This window comes from Marmota marmota, unplaced genomic scaffold (genome assembly GCF_001458135.2).
Source record: "Marmota marmota marmota unplaced genomic scaffold, marMar, whole genome shotgun sequence".
In the NCBI taxonomy this organism is placed as follows: domain Eukaryota; kingdom Metazoa; phylum Chordata; class Mammalia; order Rodentia; family Sciuridae; genus Marmota; species Marmota marmota.
In genome coordinates, this window is record NW_026000026.1 from 18,125,812 (window position 1) to 18,144,901 (window position 19,090).

The 19,090-nt window shown below is 42.7% G+C and overlaps 1 long non-coding RNA gene across 1 annotated transcript in view; it reads left to right on the top strand.

The window, feature by feature from the left end:
• Positions 1–15,182, top strand: part of LOC125618989 — a 20,616-nt gene extending 5,434 nt beyond the window's left edge. The window contains exon 3 of the long non-coding RNA XR_007350442.1: positions 14,816–15,182. This is a non-coding gene — a long non-coding RNA (uncharacterized LOC125618989). The remainder of the gene's footprint in view (positions 1–14,815) is intronic.
• Positions 15,183–19,090: the final 3,908 nt, after the last annotated feature.

Genomic DNA, 19,090 nt, shown 5'->3' on the forward strand with positions numbered 1-19,090 from the left:
TATATATATATATATATATATATAAAATAGAAGACAGCATTCAAACATCATTACTTCTATTTCTTAAAAAAAGATTGTTGTGTGAAATAGCATTCAGATTTATAAAAAAGAATTTTTTGAAACCCTGTTATTTGCAACAGGGATGATTGTGGAAGACATGAGATTAAGTGAAGAAAGCCAGGCACAGGAAGACAAATACCACATGTTCTCATTCGTATGTGGAAGCTAGAAAAGTTGACCTCATAGAAATAGAGAGTAGAAGAGTGACTACCAGAGGCTGGGAGGTGGGGAGACAAGGGCGATAGGAAGAGGTTGATTAATGGGTACAAAATTACAGCTAGATAGAAGGAACAGGTTCTAGTGTTCTACACAGAACACTACCACAACAGCACCGAGAGGGGACCATCGCTAACTATAATTTATCATATATTTCAAAGTAGATAGAAGGGAGGATTTTGAATTTCCTTACTACAAAGAAATGCTAAACCTTTGAAACGATGAATATACTGATTTAACAGTTACATATTGCACACATGCACTGAAATATCACACTGTACGCAATACACACGTACAATTATTATGTGACAATGAAAAATAAAATTAAAAATTAAAAAGAGGCCATTGTGCATATGAAATACTCAAAACTATTTCCAAAAAATTTGAAATAAAATACAATTTAAAGGGGGCACAAATGGGCAGGGGTTGTGGCTGGCTCAGTGGTAGGGTACACCACATAACATAAATAAATAAAGGTATTGTGTTCATCTACAACTAAAAAAAAAAAAGAAAAAAAACAATTATTAAAAAAGCGGGGCACAAATAACAAATGAAATAGTAATTAAAGATGAACTAGGATATATTTTTCTCAACCTGAGGAAAAACTTCAGGATTTTATTGAAAAGTTCATAATACTATTGGAAAAATTAACAGAAAAGGATCAGTGTTCAGTAAAACCAGGGTTTTGCAAGTATTTTGTCCTGCATTCTTTTTCCTTTGTAGCATTTATCTTGGATGCTATTTCTTGGTCCCCCACACACATGTGAATTTCAGAGCGCAGGACTTTGTTTTGTTTACTATGTTCCTAGCGTCTGGATTAGTACCTGCTGCGTAGTAGGTGCTCAGTAAAGCACCTGGCTGAAGGTTTCCTCAATGGCCCTATTTAAAGGGTCAGGCGTACAATGTCCTCCACCCTTCCTTAGCTTTATCCTCCATCCCAGCATTCGTCATCATCAGAAATGCTCTATGTTTTATTTATGCATTTTATCATCTGTCTCCCCGACTGAAGTATTAGCTCTGCAAAGGCAGAGTTTTCTCTCTATTACATTCACTGCTGTGTTGACATCAGCTTTGCATATGGTCTAGGCTTGGCCAGTATTTGTGAAGTATGTGGATTAATAAAGGAATGAACTCCATAGGCACCTAGACCCATCAAGGACAAAGAAAGCCCAACAAGGACAGAGATCAGACTACTTTCCAAATTTGCTACAACTCCAAAAGCCATACAAACACCTGTAGAATTTTGAGAGAAAAAGATTGTGACTCAAAAGCACACTACTCTCTACCAAGTTGTACAGTTGTGAGGATAAAGGAAAGTTGTACATGAAAAGTGTAGCATTTCTGAGGCCATCTTCAACTACAACAAGTAAGCAAAACAAATATCTATTTTTTTTTTTTGGTACATGAACCCAGGGGTACTTAACCACTGAACCACATCCCCAGCCCTTTTATATTTTTATGTAGAGACAGGGCCTTGCTGGGTCACTTAGGGCTTTGCTAAGTAGCTGAGGCTGGGTTTGAGCTTGAGATCCTCCTGCCTCAGCCTCCTGAGCTGCTGTGTGTATGTGTGTGCCACTGTGCCCCGCTGCAAATATCATTCTTGAAAGTGTACTCCACATGAATGACATAAATCAAAGTTGGGAACATAGGAATAGGTAAGTCAAGATAAAAATTAGAGTAGTGAGAATTAAAATCATTTGAACATAGAATTGAGTCTGTTATTTTAATAGTCATAAATAGAGTTACGTAGAAATCCAATGACATGCAAACAATTCTTAGAAAAGGTGAACATAATATAAACAAAAATAAAATTCAACATTAATAATCTGGGTCTAAAGATTTGAGACGATATCAGCAAAAAGCATAAATGTGGATTAGGAAGAGATTGGGGGTGAACTTAAAAATGCTTTTTAAGTCCCATAATAGAGGAGGAGTCAACAAGAATGATTTAATTCATTACATTGATGAACTAGTTCAAATACAATTTTTATCAAGAAAGACAATTACTTGGAGGAACATAAAAAAGTGTTACACTTTTCAATCAGCTAGAAGAGGATGAAAGTAAAGACGACAGAGTTTATGGAAATATTTTTGCATGTTATTCCTAGTGCTTTTTATACTTTTAACTTAAAAAATTGGAAAAACAGATACACAGTTGGTGAAAAATAAAAATAAAACTAATAGCAAAAAAAAAAAAAAGCCAAAAAAAAAAAACCCCCACAAAGAATAGTACAAAAGAACACCACAATAAGATCTAGAATTCTGGGTCTTTAACAAACTTTAATACAAAATATTAAGACTTTCAAGCAACGAAGCAAACAGACAGAAGTCACCTACAAACTTTTTGCAAGATTTAAGCCTAAATCAAGATGACACAGAAAGACAAGATAGACTCCAGTATAAAAGGCGTTAAAGGAAGGTAATTGTATTTTGATGAGGAAGTAATCCACAAGAAGAAAAATAATGGTCATGAATCTCGATGTGCCAAATCAAGTCATATTCAAATTTATGAAATAAACACTGCTAGCAATGCAAAGGAAAAGTGATAAAACACAATAATTACACAGGAATTTAATACAAACATGTAGGCAAAATATAAACAAGGCATTTTATGAATTGAGCAGTATGTATTTTTTGCCTATTCATCACATCAAGGGCTTCCTGGACCCTTGGAGATTTTAGATAAAAACTGTCCAGTTTGTTCTCACTTCCATGGCTATGAAATGTCCATAAAACCTACCAATCTCCCTCCCTGCTTCTCCTGACTTCCTTTCCTGGGACTGGGTGAGATTTACAGACAGTCCACTTGAGCCAAGTATTTGTGGATTTAGTAACTCTACAAAAGGTTCTGAGAGTGTCGCCCGGCAGAGTCCAATGGCTCACTGCTTACTGCTCTGCCAATCCTTCCACTTGATATTTCCATGTCCATTTCCACAAGTCCATGCTTCCCAGAGATGATGTGACCCTGGGGAGTAGAACACACCTATTGTTGGCTTATCTCGCTTAGCATTGTGATCTCCAGTTCCATCCATTTTCCTGCAAATGACGTGATTATGTTCTTGTACCACATTTTCTTTACACATTTCCTCCATCGATGGACACCTAGGCTGATTCTGTAACTTGGATATTTGAATTGTGCTATGATTAACATGGGGATGACGATATGGTTACAGCATGCTGACTTTAATTCCTTTGGGTATATACTAGGGCATGGTATAGCGGGATGGTATCATAGTTCTTTCTACTTTTAGTCTTCTGAGGGTCCTCCATACCGATTTCCACAGTGACTGTACTAATTTATATTCCTACCAACAAGATATAAGTGTTCCTTTTTTCTTGCATTCTTACCAGCATTTATTGCTTTTTTGTATTCTTAATGACTGTAGTTCTGACTGGAGTGAGATGGAATCACAGTGTAGTTTTGATTTTCTTTTCCATGATGACTAAAGATGTTGAACATTTTTTTTTCATATAATTATAGGCCATTTGTTCTACTTCTTTTAAGAAATGTCTGTTTGTTTCATTTGCCTATTTATTGACTAGCTTATTTGCTGCTTTGGTTTTTTTTTTTTAGTTCTTTATATATTCTGGATGTTAATCCTCTGTCAGAAGAATAACTGGCAAAGATTTCATCCAATTTGAGCATGCAGTTTCAATAGAAATATGTTTGTTAATTACCCAGACATACTGTTGTACTAAAATACAGTCCTTTTTGGACTGGCCGTCTGATTGAGTTCAAAATGTTTTCAAACATTTACTCCAAATATGTTCATATTATCAGTAATATTAATCTTCTTTAATACAAGACCCATGGAACATTAAAAAAATAGAGGTTATAAGGGACAAGATGAAACTAAATATAAAATGCAAGTTTGAATTTTTCCCTGTACCAAATTAGATAGTCTTGCGAAAAATAGACATTTTCTAAAGAAAAATCTTTCCAAGAACTTTATAAAGAGTTCTAAGAAAAGTTTGATACTAAGAAAAGCTCTATACTAAGAAAAAATTATTCATGTTAGCCCAAAAGAAAAACACCAATAATTTCGTCAAATGAAAGTTATGTGTTAAATTCTATGAGCATGATATAATAAAAGTAGAAAACAATAAGAAAATATTGGAGGAGAAATATTTGATTGATGGAAAGGAAATCAATAACTTTTGGTTAGAGAGAACTTAAACTAGTAGTCATGGAATATTTAGCTAAAAGTAATGAAACATTATTTAGCAAACTTATATGATGTGGCCAGAACTGTAGTCAAAGAGAAGTACATTTCCTTAAATGAACTACTGCTAAAATAAGAGTGCAAAAATCAAAGAAGTATTTTACTTAAGAAATTTGAGGGAAATTCATATTTTTAGAAAACAGGTGAAAAGTAATATTCAAGGACAAAAGAAGAATAAATGTTGAGAAATTAGAAAAACAGTAAAATTTACAACCCATAGTTCCAGAGATGTCAATGAAATCTCTTGCATAGTAACTAAGATGGTCAAAATATGGCCTCAAAACAGTGGAAAAGGGTATTAATTTCACAGAGATAGTTTTTAAGAATTATAGATCAATAACCAGGCCCTTGTGATTTTATAGGTACATGCTTTCTAATAATCCAAACACTTTATCTCATGATAAACTATTTTGTAGCAAAAAATGGAAAGTGAAATTATATAAAGACAGAAAACTTGAGACCAATCTTACTCTTGCATGTAGTTAGAAAAAATTTTAAAAATACCAAGTCTGATCTTAAAAATATATATGTGTTCCATGAGTACAGGATTATTTCAGTACTACAAGGAGAGTTAACTATTGGGAAATCTATATTAAAAGGTTACATTTCTATCTGTTTATTACAGTGTCATGTGAAAATGCCTGAGTGATTTTTTCCTAAATTGTTTGAGATTACCTACCCTAGTGTGGTCTGTCTCTGTGGTATATGAAAAATTCACTTCATGAGAGAGAATCCTGAGAGACCTCAAGGAGATTATCAGTTATTCTTCAGAGCTTCTGCAGGCAACCAGAAGCCCATGGCTAGTCCATATTTAGCCAGGATAACTCAGCGGAAATGAACAATAGCTTCATATGAGTCCCCATTGAAAGTCACAAGGGCAGACACTACAAATTGCTATCATTGATTTGTGATCAAACTCCTTCTCACATGGGCAGTTCCTCACAGCATGTAACAAGGGGAGTAATAGCAGGGATATGCTTATTTAAAAATGGTCAATAATTTTCTAAAGTCAATGGAACAAAGAAGTAAATTATGATATAAGAATAGGAAAAGCATTAAAAGAAATATTATCATCATGATGAAGAGAATAAAAGAATTTGGTAAGACTTCATTCCTGTTTCTGGTTTCAAAAATTTTAGTTAATATGAGTTTAAAGACTCTCGACTCCTCAACAAAATTTCTCCCTTAAACTAATAGCCAAATGTATACATCATGGTGAAACAGAAAAGGCATTTTTGCCATTGAAATCAAGACTAAGAATGCCCCTCTACCCACTAGATGTCAGGAACATTCACCCAGTTGTGATAACCTAAAATATCTCCAGGTATTGCTTGATGTCCCCTAGGACATCATTCCTGGTTGAGGATCACTGTTCTGAAAGTGCTAGTAATTGCAATGAATCAGATCAAATTTTGTAAATTTTAAGTATTATTGTTGTTATTTGCAGAAGCTGTGTGTATCATCCCAGAAAACTTAAAAGAGAATTAACTATACTATTGGGAATAATAAGGAGAGTTCATTAAAGTGGCTGGATATGGAATAATTGTACAAAAACGCCTATCCAAAATACCCACAACAGTCAATTAGAAAATATAATAAACAAAAAGATTTTATTCCAAAATAGAAAATCTTCAGTAATAAACTTACCAAGATATGTACTGGACCATATATGGGGGAAACATACAACTAAGTGAAGAAAATATTTTTGGACTCACCTCCAGCATTATCTTTTAAAAATGGAAACATTATTAATTTACTGAAACCTGTCAATTGATTTCTATTGCCTTCAAGTTAAAGACTGAAGTTGATAACATGCCCTCTTTGGATTCTGTCCACTCATGTAGAGATCTGTTCCTGCTTACTCGCTCTGGATTCTGGGAGTCTGGGAGGATCCAGGATACTTACACACAGCTTCAAATGATATCAAATTCTGCTTTTTTCCAGGTGTACTCCCCCAGAACTTTAATTTTCTGCAGTATAGTTTTCAGCTTCTTGACCAGCCCATTACTGTTTTCTGCACATGTACCATTCCCTAGCCAATCAAAGTCTCCCATTAAAGTATGGAGTCTAGAATTGAATGCAATATCTGGAGTGTAGTCTGACCAGAGCAAAGTTTTGTCCCCTCCCTCCTTCACCTTAATATTTTACTTAGTTACTCATTAACATAAAAATAGAGGTAACCCTGCATTTAATTTTTGTCTTTACCATTTATTAACAAGGTATGTAAGCTCTTCAATCTTCTATTTCCCTTGTAACGGGATAGGGATAACAGTACTTTTTCACAGGACTGTGATGTTAGGTGGCACATGGCACCTGTTCTTATCCCCTTTCTGGGTCCCCATTAGGCACATTCTGAGTTTCCCGTATCATTTTCCCTTCATTCCATGGCCACTGTTTATGCCAGCACGATATCTTGGCCAGACTGCTATTGAAGCTGACTGGTTGGATTCCCTGTCTTCTTTAGCTCCCCACAAGTCCTCTTTGTATTGCGCTCTTTGTAAAACCCTAATTATATAAACGACTTCCCCTCTAATATTTTTGATGGCTCTCCACTGCATCTCCAGTTCTTTTCTGCAGTTGGACCGCATTGACTTTTCCGACATCATTTTTTTCCTTCCTCTCTCTGGGCATCCCACACCTCAATCTGGCTCAGCAGTGCCTTAGCTTGCAAAGCCATGGCTTGAGAAAGGAGAATATTTCCATATAGACCTTCCTGCTGCAACATCCCTCCCCTACAGGGATTCTCAACTCAGAGAGAAAAGATCACAGTAGAATGTATTTCTTCAGAGGTACTCCAAACTGCTTCTTTCCAGGCAGAGGGACCAAGGAAAGGCTGGTAGGCTGACTGTGGGAAACAAGAAGGATTCTTGGTGGGTTTTTCTCTCAGAGTCAGGGAACTAGCCCTGGGGCTCTGGAGGCCCCATTTCTAAGCACAACCACCTCCTTCCACCCAACACCTCATTGGTCACGGACACTTCTATTTCACGGTCAATTGGCCATAATTTCAATTATGTAGGAAGCTTTTATTTTGCATGCAAATTCTAAAACAACTCAGAAATCTGTGGAAAGGTCTTGGTATAAAGGACTAGAAATTTAAGTCTCAGGAGTGGGAATTACCCCATATTCTACATAACCATTCTTCCTGGCCCCAGCATGCATAGCAGGTGTTATGAGAGCAATTATGGAGAATGTTGGAGCTAAATTGTGTGGCACATCACAGATACTAAATATTCACTTGTCTAATGGTTTTTTATTTATTTATTTTTAGCAAGGCCAGTTTGCTAAATGTATACCTGAAACATGTTTATATCTTAAAACACCTGGTACACCAATATATTCACAATTTTTTTTAAAAAAATCATGAGATCAAAAATCCTGAGTTTTTTTTTAATTAAATTTATTCTGTTGTGGTGAGAGCATTTAGCATGAGATCCACCTTCGAAATAAATATTCAAGTGTTATCAACTATAGGGCCAACCACACACAGTAGCTCTCTTAACACTTATTTATCTTTCGAGTCTCCAATTCAAGTGGGAGGGTTTTATCTGTGGAGGCTGTGAATGTCTCCCTCTTCCTCTCTGCCTTAAGCTGACCAGGCAGAATGGCTGGAAATCAGACAGTACTCCCAATAAAGGGCAGAGAGACCCTAGGACCAAAGGTTCTTAACCTGGATTGCCCATTAGCATCCCCAGGGTACATTTTAATTCTTGGGCTACACTCCAGATCAACTGAATCAGAACACCCTGGTGCTTGGACTTAGGTATCAGGACTTTTTCAAACTCTCCAGGGCCTCCAAAATGTAGCTGAGGCTTGAGAACTGTCATTCGGCTCGTACCAAGACCCTCTAGTTTTCCCTTTGCTTCTCTTCCATAAGAAAATTTCCATGAACACCACCGCTATGCCTTGAATGTGTTTCTTCCAATATTCAGGGGTCGTGAAATTTAAAGGCCCATGTGATAGGATTAGGGGGAGCTTTTTAAGAGGTGATTGGGTCACTAAGGCTCCTCCCTCATGAATAGGACTAAAAGCCTTGTAAAAGAGACTTCACTTCATCTCACTTGCCTCTCCATTTTTGCCATGTGGGGATATAGACTCCTCCCCTCCAGAGAAGGCAATAGCAGAGAGCAGCCCTCACCAGATAACTGAACCTGCTAGAGCCTTGATCTTTGGACTTCCTAGCCTCCAGAATGGTGAGAAAATAAATGTGCCTTTAAAAAGCACCCCGTCTCAGTTATTTTGTTATGGCATCACAGATTTAGGCAACTACTATGTTATTGTTTTCTCTAAGGAGAGAGAAGAGCTTATCAGGCCATGAGCTCTTCTTACACTGGATCTTCCTAACAGTGCTGTAGGTAAATACTAGCCTCTACATTTCCAGGTGAAGAATCAGCCGCTCAAAAAAGCAAAGTGACATTCCTAGGGTCATTTAAATCCAAGTAAGTGGAGGGGCTAGAAGATGAAGCAGGTCTATCGCCAAAGGCAGCAGTCTCTCAGTTTCCTTCAGATGTCAACAATGGGATTTTGGCTATCACTTCCCCATCCTAAGGCTGAATTGAATAATATTTATGCTCTTTCATGACCTCGGGGATGAGCATGAGCTACAGAAGGGCTGAGATGCAGGCGATATTAAGCATTCACATTTCTGATCATATTGAATTCTTCTGCAATAAATTCAGGACTCAAGATACCCGTAGGCTGCACAGTCATGCCTGTGCATTCCTGAGGACAAATACTATCACTCAAACACAAACACAGATACACACGTATTGGCATTCAGTCGTTAAACAAGTCTTTTATGGAGAACCTGATATACCAGGCACTGTACAAGTGTATATGCCTGTTACTCAGGGTCGAGGTGAGTTTACTGAAAAGGAGTTTAAAAGCTCTGAAGACACTTGGCTTGGATTTTAAGCCAGTTTCCCAACTGTGTAAATTCAGTCAAGTCACTTAACTTGAAACTTTTTCTTTCTCGCCATGATTGCCATCTAGGAGAATCTATACGCACATCTGTCTGTGTGTGTTGCTGGGTGGGTGGATGGGGGGACAGCACTCTGCACAGTGTCCTCAGAGTCTCTCCCTGAAGTCATGCTGAGGCTCCAGTGGCGGCAGCCGGCCGTGTCTGCCCTCTCCTGCAGAGGTGTCAGCTTCCATGGGGATCAAGTGTCAAGCCAGGATGGCCAAGGCCAGCCAGAGGAGACCAGAGGCTGGGGGCACAGGTGTGGGCATGTATCAGGGTGCAGGTAGGAGCTGGATCTGCCCCTTCCTTCCTCTTGGAATTCGCCTGACTGCTCCCAGGGCTGAGGCCTTGCCTGCAGTCTCTCAGACAGACAGAAAGATAGACAGACAGACAAATGGACATCCCTGGAGAGTAGCCTGGTACTGTGTTTAAGAGCTTGGGCTCTGGCCTTGAACCTGCCTGGGTGAGACTCACCCTTATGCTTTGCCAGTAGCCTAGTAAAGTTACAGAGCTCTGATGTCCAAAGATGGGCACATATCCACTCCTCCTATTTTAATCCTCAGTCTTCTTCAAATTTCCTGGCTTTTCTCCTTTTAAAAAAAGAAATCACAACTGATTTAGAGAATATTTGTTCCTATCAGAGAGTCATTTCCTCTGATGGCACTTAGCAGGGCCCTGCAGTGTCACGGTGGAAACAAAATATGTTAAACTGAAAGACGGACACAGGCCCTGTGCCCAGAATCACCAGAGACTCTCAGAGAAACACTTTGGCAGGACAGCTGCACCATTTCTCCGCTGGGGAGTGAGCAGACCCAGATTTACATCTAGATTTCGCTACTGTGCAACTCTGGGTGATGTTACTTAACCTCTCTGAGTCTCTGCTTCCTTCTTTCTGCTTTGAATAATGGTCTTAAAGAAACTGTGTTGTAAACCATTGATTTTATGGTTTCTTCTCTGATGTCCTGATAAAGGTCAAATTCCCCTGTCAAAGATGTTCATCAAAATGTCCCCTTCCCCCAAAGGCCTCATCGGCATGGTTATCAGAAATATATTTGGGGGATGATTTGATTACAATCTACTCCACTTGACTGTGAACTCCATCAAGGACCTTGTCGGACTTACTCACTGCCTTAGCTCCAGGCGAGCCCAGGGCCTGACACACAGTACGTGCTCAAAAGGCATTTGTTGAATGATGTGCTCAGGACGGCCAAGCTCATGCAGTCATACTTGCTGACTTAAAATGTGGCCCCATGCCAAGAGTTCTTGGGGTGGCATCATGTCAACAGACATCCCACGAAACTGACCTATTTTACAGATGAAGTAACTGGCCTCTGAGTCTCCGGGGCCGAGCTGCCTTGGAAAAAGCAAGACAATGTCATGGAAGTCACTTTCCTGCAGGTCCACTCTCATGGGGCTTGTGGGAAATCAAGGCTTGTGAGGGTTCCTCTCTCCTCAGCAAGGACATTGTGCCCACAGAGACACAAGGACATTTTTCCACAGCACTCTGTGGGCAAAGCAGTGTTGCTGGGGACAGAGCCTAATGCTGGGAGTCGAGAAGCAGAGTCCCACTGAATGACGGACATAGCTATGGGACCTGAGGTGGAAGTCTGACGTCTGAGAATAGTGGACATATCACCCAATTGTCCTGAGGATTCAGTGAGATCATATAATTGAAGAATCAGATCACTGACAGTGGATGAGAGCACACTGACCAATTCAAGAATCTCTGGGTCCACTCTGTTAGCAGTAAGCAAATGAACGTAAGCAGATGGGGGCACTGGAACACTTTCCTTTATGGTACAGTGACAGCTGGAAACCAGAGAAAGCCAACTCTAAGTCATGACAAATTTGGAAAAATCACCATTTTGCAAAAACTGATTTATACAAGAATCATCAATAGAGAGTAAGATGAGTGGGTGCGAGGACACTTACATCATCTCAAATCTCTCCCCACAAGGTACTTATGGGTCATACAGTGACAATAATGTCTTCACAGAGGAGAAACCTGGGGTGGCCACCTTACCCAAGTGATGCTATCAGCATCATCAGTAACGGAGCAGACAGGATGCACCGAGAAGGATTCAATGTCGTGTCCACAGCGGGTCAACCCAAAATGCTTAACTAGAATCTAACCACGAGGCATCACCAGACAAACTCAAGCTGAGTTCTCTTTTACAAAATAACCGGCTGGAACTCTTCAAACATTCAAGGTCACAAAGGACAGAGAGAAGCTGGGAACACAGCTCCAGACAGAAGGAGTTAGGAGACACATGGCATGCGAATGCAACGTGTGATCGTGGAGGCGACACTCGGATGGAAAAATAAATGGAGCATCATTAGGAGAATTGACAAAATTGGAATAGGGACCACAAACTAGATACAAGTATCGCCCCTATTTTAAATTCTGGATCTCAATCATTGTATTATGTCTATAAGAGAATGTCTTTGTTCTTAAGAAATGCACCCTGAAGTCTGTAGGGGTTAAGAGGGAGGTGAGATGACCCTACTGGAGGTCTTTGCCCTTGGTGTCACTGAATACTGGATATAAGGCTGCATTCTTGGGTGTCCCCAGGAAATATGTTCTGGGCCTGAGTAGGCATTCAAGGAGTGATGAGGTGTTGTTCTCTGCAGACAGACATGAACTGAAGAGAATTAAACCTCTGAGCTATGTCACCCGCCAGGTATGACTGGGAAGTGAGGGGTTCTTGTCTCTGATAATCCCCAAATTTCCCTCCCCCTACCCATCAACTCCCCATTCCTCAGAGAACAGGCCCCAAACATAATGTTCTTCTGTTTATGTAACTATCTCTGCTCCCAGTCAAAACAGGCTTGAAAATACATTGAGACAAAATTAACTTGACAGGGAAATGGATATTTGAATGAAGCTTCTGCTTAAAACAATAATTTATCATGTTCCACCGTACATCGCCACAAAACCAGGACCACGGGTGGTTTAGCTGAAATGAGGGAATTCATTACTCCTGAAACATCTCTGGGACTTATTTCACAGGGTTTGGGAGTTGTGGGGAATGAATGAGGAAGCAGACATCCACCAGCCCCCCCACCCGCCACATGTGCCAGATGCTACTGGGCCCTTTTCATGCCCATACACATTGAATTCTTACAGTTATTCCAGAGAAAATTATCAATGCACAACTTCACAAATGAGGAAACTGAGGCTCTTTCAAGTCTGAGGGCTGAGGCTGAAGTCATCCAGCTAGGATGTGATGGGAAGTGTTTGGAGACAGGAAAAATTGCTGTTACCCCCAGCAAGACCTGAATGGGCTGCCTCGCTCCCTGCATAGCTTCCTAACCTAGGGAGACCAGATCTGTGACGGTTGATGTGAGCAGCCACAAACTCTGACCTGTCTCGGGACACATGGTCCTCTTGGGTGTTCTTACCCATGTCTGGCAGATGCTGGAAATCCAGGCAAAGTGGAATGGAGTGAGGATTCCCAGTTAGAGGGCTTGCAAAGCAGTTCCTATCATTTACTCATTTACTCATTCATTCTGCAAACACAAATTGAGCTCCTACTATGTACTGAGTGCTGGGGATATAACATGGAGCTGAGAATCTAGAGTTCCAAAATCTGGTACTTGGACCAGCAGTCCTAGTACCTGGGAACTGGTTAGAAATGCAAATTCTCAGGTCCCACCCAGATCTTCTGAGTCAGAAGCTCTAGGAAGTAGGGCCCAGCATTCTGGGCCTCCGCAAGCTTTCCAGGTGATTCTGACGCAGGCTAACATTTCAAAATGGCTACACTCAAGGGCACACAAAAAATAGTGACTGTGATAATGACAGTCAGAGACAGAAGTACAGAACAACTTTGGAGCTTTGACTATTATGAAAACAGCCCAGGACTACCTGGAGATGCCCTTGTCGCCTCCACTCTGTCTAGGAATCGACTGTCTTGCCCAAAGACAAAGCAGCTTCACAGAGTATCCTGCAAGTGACCCCTGGTCTAGCTTGGTCTGGGTACCATGGTCTTGCTGGGAGCCCAGGGATGCCCTGAGGGACTTCAGGTGGGGAAAGCTGACGGAAAAGGAATCAACCAGGACTCAGGAGAGCAAACACTTTCTTAGGTTCTGTCTCCCCTTCATTAAATGAGGAGCATCAGTGAGTCAATCAGGATTTACAGTAAACAGTGATTCAATCTGGTGGCATCAAACCGGGAAGGGAGTGTGAGAGATATTTGGGACAATAGTTCACAAAGGTGAGTGCAGAAAAAAAAAAATCTTAAGGGGAATTTATCAGACATTCAGATTGTCAGGTCACTCCTGCAGATGATGCTGTAGCAGGTCGGGGGAGACCCAGAGTTTGCACAGCGTATAAACCCCTGGATGATCTCAGTGCAGGTGGCTTGAGGAATATCCCTTGAGAAACATTGTTTTGTGAGATGTGCCCAGAGAGGCCAACTCTCAGTTTCTGTCATATGCCCAGGCTTGTAACCCGACCATCCCTGGCTTCTGGGCACCTGGAGACGGGCCTGTGGTTCGGTGCAGCTTTCCCGGAAGAGGATGAGTAACGCCTGTGTCTGATGGGTGGCAGCAGGGATTAATAGAGACTTTAGTCTGGCTGTGGAGTGGTTAATGGACTTCTATGCAGTAGAGAAATAATGCAGGCCTTCTCATTTTATAAAAGTTGCTTTGAAATCTAATTAGAATGTGAAAGTTGAGATCTCAGTCTATTTTTAAGCAAAGCATGAGTTCAGCAGGAGTGATCAATACTGGAGTTGTGAGCTGCCCGTCAGCCTTTACTGGGAGTGTCCTCAATAATGGGACAAAAGGATGGAAGGAACCAGGTTGGAGAAGGATGAGACTCTACTGATGTGGGAACAGTTAGGGGCAGGTCATAAAATCTCCAGACTCTCAAAAGTCCTGTCCGGAACATCTGAAGGCAAAGAGCAAACAGCTCAAGAGTGGATTGTGGCCTCCTCCATTAAGTGAGGGGCAGCAAATATGCCCTATTTTGACTGCCAAGGAGCTGTGGGGTGCTTGGTAGAAAAAAAAGAGCATAAAGTTTTAGAGCCAGATTCTAAACTCAGCCCTGATCTCTTCCTCATTGTGTGATTTGAGCATTCTTACAACGGTACCGAACCTCAGTTTCTCCACTTGCAAAATGGTACTAATAACACTGACCTTGAAAATAATTAAAGTTATAATGGTGACAACAGCTACCATGTATTGAGCATTTACTATGCGCTTTCTGTACATGTGTCAATTCACTTGATCTTTATAACTACCCCATAAGGTCCAGGGAGGTAGACAGACTTACCCTAGCAAACCAAGGAAAGCATTCGGGATAGTGTCTGGTACAGAGTCAGTGCTCAGTTAATATTTGTTTCCTTCCCTTTCCCAGGGGACCATCAAGAAGCTCATTTTCAGAGGATGGAAAACTCTCATCTACTGCATTCCCCTGGCAGGCAGAGATGGCTGCTGGCTGAATTCTCCTGAGCCAGAGAGAGGGTTCCAGAACTGCTGGTGGGGTGTTTCTCAGACTGGAGCCGTCCAAGGCAGAGCAGGCAGTTTGGATAGTGCCTGCCCGAGCCAGCATGCACAGAACCCAGAGACACGCATGTGATAACCGTTGGGGCTGCTTCCCAGGAACATCCCACCCAGATTTGCCTTCTTCGAAGAAAAGTAACGCAAAAGGCCATTTTTCACTTTTAAATAGCTTTCATTCTATGTCTTAATAAATGCACGTTTGTTGATTTGTGTAAGCATGATGTGGGAAGTCTGCAAATGGATGTAATCTGCACCGAGGGCACATGTAAGCACCAGCGAGCACTTTTGAATAATGAATCCCTCCCGTAAAAGACGGACGCTATTCATAATAATTCCTTGCTTTTCTCATTTTGCGGCGTACAGTAGCGATTAATCAATTTGCAATGTTATGTCACCCGCAACAAATTGCTAGCACCAAGACAAATTTATTGCTTTATGATAAAAGAACTTGTTTAGGTAGAAATAAATTAAATTTGGGGGGTTGTGATTTGGGTTTGGGGTTGATGTTCACATAGGTGACCCAGAGAGAGTGGGGCAGGGAGGTGAGAGGTCCAGGTGACTCCTGTCTGGATCTGGCCCCCCAGAGAGGAGTACAAGTGCAAGAGGGACCCTGGCACAGCAGAGGCTGCGCAGCTCTGGTGAGAGAGATTGAGGCCAGGAGCGCAGTGGTTCTTGGGAAAAATCTTCCAGGCTCTCTGCGTCGGTTGTGTAATTTGGAGCTTTTCACAGAGAGGTTTGGACCATCAGCAATGTCCCAGGGAAACAACCCTCTTCCCCTTCTCTACTTCACCTGAATTCGATCCCAATTTACCTCCAATTGTGGGTGAAGAGAACTAATGTAATGGTAACCGGGAATGAGGTCCAGAGGTCAGAGGACAAGAGACGCCCTAAGGATTTTTATTTATCAAGGGCTCCTAATATGTTAAAATATGGAAGAATAAAAAGGCCAAAATGGGATCAACAAAACTGTGGTATAAAAGATATTTTAGTCAACCAATGAATACTTTTAACACATCCAATATTTAATTCTGAATAATTGCGCCATCAACACGGATGCTGTCAAAGCTTCAATGTGAGGCTTGTCATGATACGAAAGTTGGACTGATGGGTGCTGTGGTCCCCCCACAGCAGGGGTGACTTGGGGACATGCAACATCGTTTCTCTCTCTCCGTTCAATTCACTGAGCAGCAGCTCAGGGAAGCACTTTGCCCAAGGACTGGAGTCAGGGGTGTTGGAAACCCATGCACATTTTGTTTGTCATTAATTTATACTCCATTAATCTGGAATCTGCAGTGGGATCAGGGGCTGATGTATTAATTCTGCCCTCCCCCAACACACACACACACACACACACACACACACACACACACTCGCACGCATGCACGCACGCACACATGGGACCAAGTCTTCTTCAGCAATCTGCTCGATAAACGACTTGTAAGAAGCAGGTTTCAGTTAGGAACCAAGTCAGTCCTGTGGCCCTTATCAATGGATTTCTCTGGCCCAGCTCATCAAAATCATTTTCATTTCTGTTTTTACAGCAGGCCCTGGGACCACTTCCCAGAATACCTTGATACACCCTATTCAACTGCAGAGGAAGAACCCCCGTGACTCTCCTCGGCCATGGTCTCTGTCATCCGTGTCTCATTTTAGCCTTGGAAGGTGTGTGCGGAGGCCTCCTGCCTGCCTAGTCTTGTGCAATCTCTCTGCAGTGTCTGAGTGGCCTCTTGGCTGTCCCCCAACCCCAGTGCCCACATCTAGAGCCAGGTGGACAATGCGGAACAGAGAACTCAAGCCTCTGGGGCAGCACCCTTTGCGCTGCCTCATGACCGGAGGGGTCCAAAGGGGTGCACGACAGCCCTGGGGGTGCTGGACTCACCTGGTGATGGCTTCTTTCTCCTCCTCCTCCATTCTGCCTGCTTGCTGGGCTCCAATCTGCCCAGGTTCCCATGCATACCTGTCTGGGCCTGCCCACTCCTGGACACTTCCTAGCCAGGGGTCCTGGAGCGGCTTCCGACCCTCTGTGGGGCTGCTTTGCCCCTGCTCCTGCTGCCCGCCCGCTGGCTAATTCTGATTATTTCTCTTTCTCCTTGCTCTCTTGGGCGCCTTTATTCCTGACCGTGCATTTTCTCTGGACTCGGGATTTTAAAAAAAACCACACTGCTAATATCCTTGTCAGCCTTTTCCTGAATCATTGCTGTGCAGCTCCAGGGAGCCACGGGCCAGTGCCTTCTGACTGGTGGGCTCTGTCCCTGGGCCTTCCTGTCCTTGGGGTCCCGGAGTCCCCTGTTTGGGTTTCCTTGACCCCTGAAACAACATGCAAAAGGCCTAGATCTTCTGAGAAAAGCCCAACTAGAGGAGGCGATGGACTGAGGGCTGAGGACCCGGCCTCCACCTCTCAGGTGACCCCCTCTTAAATGCTGTCTGTTTTTTAAAGTTGAAAGTGCTCTTCATCATATGATCTCATTTGCTGTTGTTGTCTCTGTTTTACAGATGGGCAAACTGGAGTTCAGCAGGTTCAATGATTTTCTTAAGGCTGCACACCTACTAAGGGTCAGTACTTTGGTCTCTGTATGCATTAACTGAGGTAAGGGAGAGATGATGATCATCCCATCTGACGGATGAGGAAACTGAGGCTCCAGGTGCTGCAAAGGCTTGTCCCAAATCACAGCCATGAGAGGTGGTACTAGAAGAGAGATTCCAGCAGCCAACATCCAGGGCAGAGATACTAAGCTGAGCTCTGCTGTCCAAGTCAGCCTGGTCACAGGGGCAGTGCCCAGCTCTCTCCTTCTGGATTGTGCATGAAAAGCCAGGTCAGTCTGGGCAGGGAAGTACCCACCAGAAGGTTCTCAAGAGCCCCAACTCCAAGAGTTGGCAGAGGCTTTGGGAGGTGTCCTGGTTGCTTCTTTTCCTTACAGGAACACGAGACTTTATGGGAAATTGGGTTTCTATTTCAGGGTGCAGGCAACTTAACTGTCCTAGCTCAGCACACCGTTTGGCCCATCTCAGTCTGCTCTGAGATGACAGACCAACTAAGACTTGTTGGTAAGACAAGTTTCCACAAATCCTGCTTTAGGCCTGTCCCCCACCCATCAGGTCTCAGGAAGAAGGCCCCATTTAGTAAATGTCCCCTCTTCCAGGCAGCCCTCCCTGACTCCAAGACAAAGCAGGCCCTCCCTCTATTCCTAGTGATGGGACCCAGTGCTGCCCCATCCTCCCCCATCTCAGCTGAGTTGTGGGCGTGAAACCCCTCACGGAGGCATGACCCGTTCACCTGTGTGTAGACACACCATCACAGGCCCTAACACGGCTCCTCATACATGCCCACCCCTGCCTTCTCACAGAGAGACACAGAGACACTGTCCCAGGCAACACACACACACACACACACACACACACCCTGCAAACAAGTGCAGGCCCCGTTAGAGACAGTCTGCTCATGTCTACGAATGTCCAGGTGACTTCTTCCAGGACATGTGTCTTCCCTCCCCCAGGTATTGTGGGTGTCCTCCCTAAATCAGAGTCCACAGCTGACTCTCTGGTTATAGGGATTGGACCCTTGGCCTGCTCAGGACTAGAGCTTGCTGGGTTCTGAGCGCCAACACTGGGAGCTTCTGCCTACTCCAGCTGGGCCTCTCTCTGCTTTCTTTTTCCCAGACAACCTGGCTGTGACTATCTCTAGGAATCATCTGCCCACATCACACTCCCAATCAGATAGATGTCCCTCCTGTGGGCCTCAGGGCCACTGTTATACCACATCCTGCTACATCAGCACTTTCTCAATGACTCCTGAAGGTCACCTGTTACTCTCTGAGTGGTTTCTCCTCCTGGCCACTCATCTGCTTCCCAGCAGACGGACCCCGGCAAGGGCTGTTGGCCCAGTGGACCTGCAGGCTAAAAGGGGGGGAAGGAGAGCCCAGGGTCCCTGCTGAACTCTGATTTGCCCCTTGAGACAAAGATAATGTGAGTCCTGGGAGAGGGCAAAGTAACAGAACATAGATTCCTGGGGTCCTAAACCCTAGAGTGGCCCCTTCCCAGCTCTGTTACTTTGTATAGTCACTTGGTCTCTGCCAATCTCAGTTTTTGCTTCTGTAAAGTGGGTATAGTAATGTGAACTTTATATTTGTTG